Raw genomic sequence first — 11,309 nt, 5'->3', positions numbered from 1 at the left:
TTATGATTTATCAGCAGCAGGAACAGCAGTACTCGGGATTATTAATACCACTGTAATACTCATTTTCGGTCTCAGAGCCACTAGCAGACTGTTGGAAACTGTTTTGCAGGATTGCGTAAAGTGTCGCACTTGGCTGAGCGCGCCGCCGACGGATCCGCGCTCCATGTCGGGCTTTTCCTCTCTCCGTTCATGTGAAGCGCTGTTTCATACGTCCAGTGATGCCTCTGCAGCCCGCAGACGGAGCGATACAGGAAGATACTCCAGTGTGTGGGACCTTACCGTCCAAGTGACGTCCTGTATGATCAATCCCGATTTGGTGGCTTCGCAAGGCAAAGGCGCGATTTCAGCGATAATCAGAGGATTACTCTCGGGGCGACTCTCGGACATCCACTCTACCGCGCTGACAAGGTAGGGGGGCCAAATGCGCAAATTGTTTCCTCCTTTCATTCATTCTGCAGTGAGAATTTGTTTGCATGTGTCATCACTTACAACAGACGCGTCTCTTTTGTCAAACCGGGTTTCGTCAGCCACTTTCTTTCCTGAATGCGCGGTCCTGAGCGTCATGTTGACGGGCTGTGCATGATGGACTGCAGTGATTGTACACATTTTCATAACTTTCTTCTAAAGCCGGACACTTAGAGGAATTAGGTAATTCGTTTTGGCAAAGTTGTCAGACTGCGTTTCCCTCCTGTGGCACGTTGACAGCCGTCCCTGCCACTTGCCGTAAGTGATAATGAGGCAAGGGTAAAATATCCAATCACCCTACCCGTGCGCCTTGACGGAACAGCCGCGTCTGCAGCTGCGTCTTTGGCATTTTAATATGCAGAATTTCGCTCCTTCTGCAGGTTCAACATAGCTTGTTTTTCTTAACACTGGAAGCAAAGAGAAAATCTGAACAGACTGCTGTCACTTGTGGGACCAGGATACAGTAATGGCCAGCAGAACATGTGCCATCATGTCAGTTTGGCTTCGAGGTGTTAATCTCACCACATCTTCCTTCTGTTATAGGCTCTGAAGCCTTGCAGGCTGCACACACTCCACTGATGGGCACTGGGGCACCATGCCTCGCTCCTGTAGCCATGTCAATCTGCTCTAAGGGTTCATTCAGGCTCTTTGGTTCACCCAGTCGTCTTGGAAATGGGCACAGTGTTGCATGTGGTGTGCACGGGCTGCACAGCTCCAGCCTGAATGTGTTATTCCAGTCATTAAAACACTGCCAGGAGTAGTAGCCGGCATGAACGAGCAACGTTACATCTGTAAATGCCTCTCCAAGACTAACTCCAGCTGCGATGTGAATGGATCACTTGTCTGATCTGTCTGAACCAGTTGGTCTACCACAATGAAGCTGTGTTAATGGCTCCTGGTGTAGATGAAAATTATATGCTATTAGAATAGACTCTGTAATTATTGTGTGTGTGTGTGTGTGTGTGTGTGTGTGTGTGTGTGTGTGTGTGTGTGTGTGTGTGTGAAGGGGCGCTGAGCCAACTGGGGAAAAAATGCAGTTGCTATTTAGACTCTAGCTGAGGTACAGCAAGACTCAAGGACGATAGGAAGGGATCAAGGCTACGAGGTCAGCCAAGTATAAAGAAGCCATGAGTAAGCTCCTGAAAATGAATTAAGCACTTCAGTAAAACAGGAATGAAAATATTGACCAAACTGATTGATCCTCCAGATTTGAGGTAATGTGCTACAGCATAAGAAGCATATTTAATGATTTCCCTCCCTGCTCCCTTCATCTCCTTTTTCCTGCCAATTCCAAGGGAAAGGCACTGCAAGGCAGACATTTTTCGCCTTCTCTTATCTCTAAGAAGCAGCGCGCACTCCCTCAATCTGTTGATCTTCCTTCGCTGCCTGTGTCACTTCCTTAAACCAGAATCGTGCATGCTTTCCTCGTTATACGCGAGGCCCCGGTGTGCGCTCCCCTTCCCCCCATCAGAGACCCTCTGCATCTCGCTCATCCATTTGACTGACTGCAGCGTCGGGGTGGTCATTAGCTGCCTTCCCTCTTCGCCTGTCGGATAATGACGGACTTCGCGTTGAACTCTCACCCTGCATGCGCCTGCCTGTGCTTCATTAGCTTTTTTTTCTGTCTTATCAGCTGCTGCAGCTTCCCCCTGCATCATTTCCACAACCGCCTCACAGATGATGAGGATATAAGAATCTGCAGATTTGAGGTTATGATGTGACCACCTCTTTTTTTTTTATGTCAGCTAGCTGAGGCCTTATCCTGCTGCTGCCTGTGTTGTGCTATTGTTGAACTAAGCAGCGCCACTTTAGTTAAAGCACGATGAGATCTGCTCTGCTACAAATACCTGTAAACACCGCCTCAGCTGCTTGCTTTCCACAGGCTGCCTGTGGAATATTAAGGACGCATTCGAGGGGAGATAAGGGCTGTTGAATATTTTAAAATCTCTCTATATTTCTTCCATACCCAGCAAGTCTCGCTTTGCCGTGCAATTATGCAGATAATGCTGCCCGAATGTAAATTTGTCATAGGGCCAAATTTGTTTGTGCGTCTGCTGCTCTGTTTTGAGCTCGTCTTTGAAGCCGAGGAACCCTGAAATTAAAATGAAATTATAAAAGGACCATCAGATTTGAGCAGCCTGAAGGGCAGAAGGAGGGTAAGACTACTAGTGGCACAAATATTGCTTTCTAACACCTCGAGGGTTTACAATAAAAATAAGGGATGATGACGGCGAAGAAGTTTTTTGCAATGCACAGCGATGACAGAGCTGTTACTCATGACTTGTCCCCCTCAGGTTTTATTAGGGAAGGCCAGAAGTCACAATCGTGTCGTAATGATGGTTGTGGATGACAGCGGTGATGAGTCAGCTATGGCAGTATTCTCTGACGTGCTGTAGTTTCAGGCTGTGTTCTCTTCTTTGTTGAATTTTAATTACACTGCACTGTTGTACTGAGCGGGGGCCCCGTCCGGTCCCACTAAGTCTTGTTGCTCTTCAGTGGCTCAATTATGAGAGCAGGACATCTCCTGTTCCCGAGGTGTCTCTCTCTCTCACCAGTAAGACTTGCTTGTTTGGTTTGAGGGGACTCTTCAAGCACTCCTGCGCCAGGCCTGTAATCTCAGCTTGCGCGCTCCCTGCCGCACTTAGCTGCTGAGATTGGCCGTACGGGAGCCGTCAGCAGGCCAATTTAATTTCTCCTGTGCGTCCCCCGTCCCCCCCCTTTCAAGAAGCGAGGAGAACAAGCTGCGTACCACCTCGGGGGAAACCAGCAGTGTGTTATTTCGCTCCAAACTGCGAGGTTTAGAGAGGGCTGGAGTTGTTTTTACGAAGCCTGCGTTCGTCCTCGGGAGGAGTGCGGGAGCCGCCGGAGCAGGCCTCACTGTACCCGGGCAGATTGTTACTCACGCTGAATGAACATAGACTCAGTGCTCGAATAGATTTACTAATCCTGCTCCTTAGAGATTATCTGCCCTTTGAGGAGTTTTAGGCCAGAAAAAAAAATCACTTTCTGCTTCATAGGATTTATTCTTAATAACTTTTAACACCCTTGAATGTCAGCTGTCGTCATAATGTGTTCATTTAGCCGTCCTACAGATTTGACGTAATTGACATTTGGAGGTGATGTTGTGCTGCAGCTGAAATTACACTTGCTGTGGATGCTGCTCTGCTGTACGCACAGTATTCCACGGAGGGATTTCTGCGTGTGCAGCAGCTTTCAACTTATTGAATGTCTGATGAAGACCGTTGTTTACTGTTACAGCTTCCCTTCATGCCTGCTCATGCCTGCAGGACTTACTACAGTCTACGCCTCAGGCTCTCTCTCTCTCTGTTCATACTGTGTTTTCTCTATTATAAACACACACCGTATCGCATATTACCTCTCCACAGTTGTGTCAAGCCCTCTCTCTCGGAGATGCTAATGGCCACGGCGGTCTCACCGGGTCCCGTTCCACGTGCGACACCATTGATGCCACAGCGTGCTCTGTGGAAGTGCTTCGGTGCGATAGCCTGCTTTATATTCGCCTTTCACCAGAAACTGGGGCACTCATTTGTAAATATAAAGACATACTGTAGACCTGCATTTGCCAGGGGACAATGTCAATTCTGGTGGGAGAGCGAGGGGAAAGGGGAAGAGAGGCATGTTTGTATGCCTTCCAGCTATTAGAGCATGCTCCGACTGTGAAAGGCCACTGCCATTGTTGGGTAACATAATCCACCAGGGAGGCCTTCAGCCAGACGCTGGGGAGGACTGCCTGTGCACACTCTCCTTCTCTCTCGGAGTACAGAAGCATATCCCTTTCTGCGCTGGAATCAGCTGCTGAATGCTAAGCAATTTTCAAGTGGTGCTGAACTTGTGCGTGGGGTGAGTGCACACATACCATTATTGTTGCCATTCCAAACACAAACTCCCTGCGAGCTGACCGGCTCGTTCAAACAGCCTGATTGATGGCAGCGTATTCTGATATTCTCCACAGACGGCGAGGAGCTGAATGGAGAAATATAGACAAACAAATAACTCCTCTGGGAAGAAGTCATCCCCGAGATTACTCTCTCTCCATTTCTGAATGGTTTTAATGAAGTATGCTGGTGTGTGCGGTCACCTGCAGAACTGATACCGGCTAACTGGCAATAATGTGTCTGTGAGCAGCAGATTTGTGGTTTAATAGTGCAATCAGTGGCTCCCGCTGGATTATACGCAGACTCATGCTTCAGTATTGGATTGCTTCAATCTCGTAAGTGTAGACATTGTTTCCCATCATGGAAAGAAATATATTGCATGTACCTCCACGTAGGAGGATCTGCCTACATCCAGCTGCCTAATCAGCCAGTTATCTGCTGTCCAATACTGAATGTTTTCTCCGTCGCAGGTTTATTGCAACGCACAGCTTGGTTCGTAAAGCCTGGGGTTAATTATATGGAAACCATTATTTAATACATACATAGAAATTGTTGACTTAATTCCAGAATTCAGATTCAGTTTACTGACTAAATAAGCGTGCACATACAGCTCAGGAGATTAAGCCTTTTGGGGGGTAGCTCTCAGCATGCCAACCCAAATGTACAGAAAGATTAACAAGCATACAGTTAATATGTGCAAGACAAATTGAGCTAAAAAAGCCTTTTTTCATCGTTGTAATGCGTATGAAGGGCACTGGTTTTAATATATGTGCAGTAGACTGGTGTCTCCTCTTTTTGCAAATGATTCTTCTTCTTTTTGTGGCATTTTAGGGTTTTTTCTGACTCATTTTAAAGGCTTTGCACCTGACATCAAGTAGACTTTTACCTGCTGTCAGGATCATGAAGTAGACATTATCAAAGGACATGGTGTAGAAAGTAAATGAAAATGAAAGTAAGACACAGTGAGACTCAGCTAACAATGGGATCAAATGACAAGGAAAACAATGCCATATACAGGAGCTCTGAATTAAATCCTCCAAAGTTTGCATAGACTCAGAATCTTATAACTCGAACTGCACATTTTGCTATAGCTGGAATTTGAGATCAGGAGTCAGGTGAATTGCTGAGCTGAACTCCAGTGGCCATAGCTCCTCCACTTCTCTTTCTAACCTTATCAAATATCATCAAAAGTCAAATTACAGTCAAGCTTTTAAAATCATTTTCCATGAAAGGTTCTCATGTTCGCTCTTCTCACTCACAGTCTCATAGTCTTTGTACGTGAACGGCTCCTTGCCGCTAAGTGAAGCCCCTCATCGCCTCAATGGAGGGAGCTCTGAATGTGGGTGGGTGGGTAGTCGACATATTTCTTGTTCAAATGGCTTTTTTAGGAAAGATTCTCCGAGCATATATGAAAGGCTCATATCCATTATAAAGCAATCGTGCCTCTGAAATGGCAATATGCTAATGTTTGTGCAAACATCATGCATATTTCTAAACAGGGTTTTCTCCTATAATTCCAAACATCATTTATAGACTAATCTAAGATCTCAAAAGCCAGTGGCAGAGTTGTATGCTAATTTCTTTATACCGCAGTCTGTTAGCATGTGTACACAGTGAAGCCACACTCTCATCTGCATGCAGAATGAAACTTTAGGAAAGTCTAGATAGCCTGTCGACGAGACTGACAGTGATGAGGAGGCCTCTTTTGAGAAGATTCTGACAGGATCTGACTGTTTTGGCACTAAAGATTATGGTATCCATGGAGCAGTGTAAACTAATCACACAGAGCCCATTTGAAACCAAATGATGTTTTTCCTTTTCCTTTTTTTTGTCCAAACAGTGCCAGACAAAAACATTTTACAACATAAATTGCTCGCTGTTGAACAGATAGGCACTCACGACTTTTATAGTGTGACAATCGTCCAGACAGGATAATAGCTTCTGTTATCGTCCCAACATTTTAAAAAGGTGTCTTATTCCTGAGGCGTCTACATAGATTATTGCATCTGGGGTGATGTTTTTCATGGCGATCATCAAGCCTTCGCCGTCTGGATCGCTGGAACGGGACTGGGCCACAATCAGTGCCGTGTCAACCTGTTTAACCTCCACGCAGCACCGGTGTCACATCCTGTAATAATAAATGAATGTGACATTTCCACCGTTCCCTGACACTGATGAGGAATTTTGCAATCCAGCTCAGATGCAAGAGAAGCCTCCTAGTTGTATTTCAGTTTGAGTACAATTTTAAGTAAGAGAGAGAGACAATCCAGAGCGGCATAGATGTGTTTTTGTCACCAGGATTCCTCCATCATTTGGGAGGGGGCAGGTGGGATAAGGTGGCCTTGAGTGTTATAAATTGGAGTTTAAAAGAAGTGTGCAGAGAGCATCTGATAAAAGGCGCCGTCGAGCTGCGTTGTGGAGAAACGTAGGATGCGGTGTTTTTGGAGCAATATCTGCACTAGCACCCAAAAGTGAGGATATTTCAGCCTCTGCTGCTTCGATCTTGACCTTCCTTTTTTAAATCACAAGCCCCCGACTTTCATCACAGCCTGGTCCAGTGGAGCCGCTCAGCGACAGTGTGTGAGGAGCTGAGAAAAAGCATGAATGGACAATTGTTCACATTTGAACAAGTGACATTATAAAATAACACAGTGAAGATATTGCTTTTTCCTCTGAGGTGCGTCTTTATACTCCTTTATTTAAGGTGGTGGAAGTCCGACTGGGATTAAAATCTCTTTTTTTGTTTAATTAAATTTCCACATTTGTGGCTGGCACTGTGGCCGCTCCGTCTTGTTCCATTACTTCCTGCAATATATAAAACCGATCGCAGCGTTAACCTTGAAGCTAAAAGCCACCCCGTGCTTCACGAGTTGAATGCTTTTAACGTGAGGCAGCAGCACTGTGAAACGCTGTGTTTGCATTAGGAGCCGATTAATGCCGCTCTGACACGGTGTTAGGAAAATAAACAGCGAAAAGCGAGCCGGGTAGCAATCAGTGGAAATAACAGTAATGCTGGATTACATGCTGCGCTGTTCCCTGTGTATCACTCGCGTGAAGGCAAACAATTCGAATCCCACATGCCAGTGGCGGACTCCGCCACTGCCAATGAAGACATAGTAAAAAGATTGATAAAAACAGAATGTAAATGCATTGCAGGAAAAAAAAAGCAGACCATAAACGGTATCAGAAATCACTTTTGCTCCAGTTTGCGTCAAGCTTGTCCACATATCATACCCTGCACGATGAGGCAGCTCGTTGCTCACGCTGTCAGTTTGGTGAGGACTTCCTCCGTGGAGGAGTGAGGGGGCTTCTCTTGACCTGCCAGCATCCCTCCACGCCACAGCTTTCTGCAGCGCCCCGGAGCAGCTGGCCTGGCTGCCTCTCAGTGGCTGTGACAGGGCAAAGAGGATGACGATGAATCAGGGGCATGACGAAGATCTCCCCAGCACTGAGTCCTCTCTGAGTCGCCGGGCACTGTCACGCAGCGAGAGAGCGTGTGATCACAGTTACATTCGGCCATTTTAAAGCTCATAGGCAAGTGTGGTTCCGCAAAGCTGGCGCACGTTACTGATCGGCAGGGCCGGGTTTTCTGTCTCCACTCGTAGTTTTCTATTATTTATTACTCTCTCCCCAGTTGTTGGCATTAGCATGTGATGTGTCCCCGTGGGAGGTTCACCCTGTCATGTGACCCAACATCAAGGAAAGCCTATGTGAGCACAGCTCCTGTTTATTTAAAGCAAGGAGATTTATTTAAGAGCTCGTTACACAAGATAAGCTGCAAAAGGTACAGCTCTAAATGGAGTGGAAGAGCCTATTTGTAAATGTCCGCAAGTGCCAGGCATTAAGTGCCTGGCTGAGAGATGAATAGAGGTGATAAGCAAAGAGGGTAATTTCAACAATGGGTATTTTAAAGGGTAGATATTTTGTGATGACAGCCTTTAATTGATCTCATCACTTTTGAATAGAGTATAATATGGGCTTTTTATTGAGCTCATCCAGACACTGACAGCGCTCTGTCAGTTCAGAGAAAGCAATAGTTAGAAGGATGGCCTGTGTGGCCCGAGTGTCAGAGCAGGAAATCTGATGAATCGACGGCTGCTTTTTCTCCCCGCTCGAGCCGTACACGCCCGGTGCGTGGACTCACTTTGATCCCATCTTTGGCAAAAAGAGCCCAGAAGAGCAGAGCTGACTGAGTAGGGAGTTTTGACACAGTTGCTTTGGATTCAAAATGGCGTCAGAGCCGATTGAAAGCCCCCTCGTGTTCTTGACTTTAATTGAGAGAGAGCCCCTCAAGCGTACTGCCAATCTTCCTGGTAGAAGAAACCCTATGGGGAACTTTTCCTGCAGTGAAATGTTGAACTGCTCATCGTCCGTCTGTGCCAGCCTACAATGCTCGCAGCTCTTCCACTTCCTCCCGTTGTGAGAGAGTATCAGCTATTAGGTTTTCTCAGAACAGAAATCATGTGATTGACATTTGAGTGGTGAGATATGTGCACGTGAAGTGTGCTTGTCCTATTATGTGCATATAGTACATGCATACAACATGCATTAATCTTGATATGGTTGCATGGTCCATAGGATTAGTTTGGATTAGCAAAGCTATCCAATTTCCCATGACAGCAGCAATAATCTGTTTTTGAACTAATAATCGTGTTGGGGAAATATTATTCCCGCATGGAAGTGACTGCACCACTTTTGACGTGACGCTTAAATAATTGATAGAGAAAAGAGGCGGAGGGGCATCTAGATGTAATCATAACATACGCTGGAGTTTTATATAGGACCCATGTACTGTGGAATGCCCATGTGAGGCAAGGCAAGGCCCTAAAACTCTGCCAGATTTCATTTCACGCTCTGCAGAGCACAGCCTCTGAGACGGTGACATTTACATGGCCCTCTATACCACCGCCAGTTGCTGCAGGCCCAAGGCACTGGCTAAATCAGGCACAAGGGCCAATGAATGAGGAGGCAATGCGAGCGGGAGAACAAGGAGGAGATGTCTGAAGCAACGCTGTGCAGAAGAAGCACACAGAGCACATGAGTTTATCTCAAAAGGACTGCGTCACATCGCAGTCATCCTTTCTTTCGGAGGAACGTGGATTATTTGAAATGCATGAATTATGCAGTTACGAGCCATCATTTTTGTACCATCGCTAAGATGCTACACGACGTGTAGCATCTGTACTGACCTTTGTTAATGGTTGTGGCCGCTTTGTGCAGCACATATGCACAGCCACAAACTCCCACAATCATGGACCTCACAAATGCTGCTGTATGTGCAGCACGAGTGTTGACTGTTTGTGTGGGGGAGGAGACCATTGTTCAGTCGGTAAGACCAGCTTTTCCAGGGATTATCTGCTCCAAAGAGCAACTGGTCATCTCCGAACCAAAAGGTCATTGGGCTAGTTTGAAAGTTAGTTAACCCCTCCTGCCCGACTTCAACATACACACTCTATCCCTCGCTAATCTGATTGCGTCTCCACCTCTAGTAGCTTACCGCCTCACCCCAGCCTGCACGAGCAGTTCAGTCCTTACCGAGCTCCATATTGGCTCTTTTCTCCTTGATGGCGCTCCCTGTGAGAGGTTTCCCAGTAGGTTGAAATAAACATGCAGAGCAGTTCCATACGCTGAAATGTTTCTGGCTGCAGTCAAAGGAAACCCTTTGGCAACAGGAGAATGTTTCTTCCTCTGAAACCATTACAGACTGCTTTCACAGGTCTTCCAGTAAGCTCCTGAAATGGTATAAAGACAATGCATATTTGCATTATATAATAGCAGCACACTTGGGCATCATCTCCTCACGCTGCACCATCTGAGAGGATTCTGCTGTGGAGCCACTTTGCCGCAGATTCTCCTCCCTTTTCAGGCTTCAAATCCTGGCTTTTTTTTTTTCCCCCCCTGGCAAGTCACTTTGCTGTGATCATATTTTTTTCCCCAGGTGTTGTGAAACTATAGAGCCGTGTGTGTAAACACATCAGTCAGAGTGTACCTGGACCCGGTTCAACTCAGAAAGCTGTGGAGTTGTACGTGACAGCCTTCCACTGTCCACGGAAATGTTTTATTTAACTTCCAGCATATTTTGCTAAAATGTCGCGCCAGAGCTGTCGCTGCAGCATGATCAGATAAAGAAGGGGAAGAGGCAGATGGACGCAATGACGGCAGCAGCTCGAGAGCAGGTGGAGGTCAGCATTGCTACCACGCAGTCTCAACTGCTCCGTTCGTCACGGCGCGGTGAATCAATACGGCAGCCGAGCAGATGAGCCGGCGCTGCTAGTCCATTACGAAGTGGTAAATCTAGCTATGGCGCTTACTAACCGCCATAATGAGGTGGTAACAAAGTTATGGAATCATTAGTGAGCATGTGTCCCGGCAGGACGGCGAGGGAAAGCGAGCTTGGGGAGGTTACAGAGTGACAGATGGTGACTGTATGTGTGTGTCAGTGTGTGAATGAGTGAATGCTCGATGCTGGCGCTTGGGGTTGTTTTTGCACCGAAACAAGTGAAATAAGGACCAGACATGGTGTTCGGCTTGGTATACTGAGGACAGCGGGGCCTCTTTTGCAGTTTTAATTCATGAGGACGGTTATTTTTGACAGCAATGTTGTTTACAGTTTGGAGGATTATTCATTAGCAGCCCTTTTGGCAGCTTGGTGCAATATTGCCATGTTTTTGTACCACAGAATCAATGGTTATATTTAGCATCTGATGTGAAAAGTGGTTTTATCCATTCATTGTTTTCCGCAACATGTCATAGTTCGTATCATCTGCCTTCATCTAATGTAGCTGCATTCAAGACTTCCAATCAGTCCCGTTTCTGAGTGAGAAATCATTTGAAACAATAATTCAAACGGAGATAAACCAAATGTCATGTTTGCATTAATTCCTGGATTATCTCTTGGTTTATGGAGACAATCATTTGTCAAATGAAGTCTATACGGATTACAGAAGC

At 46.2% G+C, this 11,309-nt stretch overlaps 1 protein-coding gene across 1 annotated transcript in view; it reads left to right on the top strand.

Annotated features, from left to right (window-relative positions):
- Positions 1 to 201: 201 nt before the first annotated feature.
- dlgap1b (discs, large (Drosophila) homolog-associated protein 1b) overlaps positions 202 to 11,309 on the top strand; it is a 91,873-nt gene continuing 80,765 nt past the window's right edge. Inside the window, exon 1 of the mRNA XM_070986167.1 lies at positions 202 to 408. The gene's annotated coding sequence lies outside the window, so the exon portion shown is untranslated. The remainder of the gene's footprint in view (positions 409 to 11,309) is intronic.

The sequence above is a fragment of the Chaetodon trifascialis genome, chromosome 18 (assembly GCF_039877785.1).
Source record: "Chaetodon trifascialis isolate fChaTrf1 chromosome 18, fChaTrf1.hap1, whole genome shotgun sequence".
Lineage (NCBI taxonomy): Eukaryota > Metazoa > Chordata > Actinopteri > Chaetodontiformes > Chaetodontidae > Chaetodon > Chaetodon trifascialis.
Note: the sequence above shows the minus strand (reverse complement) of the source record. Positions and strands in the feature narration are given on the sequence as shown.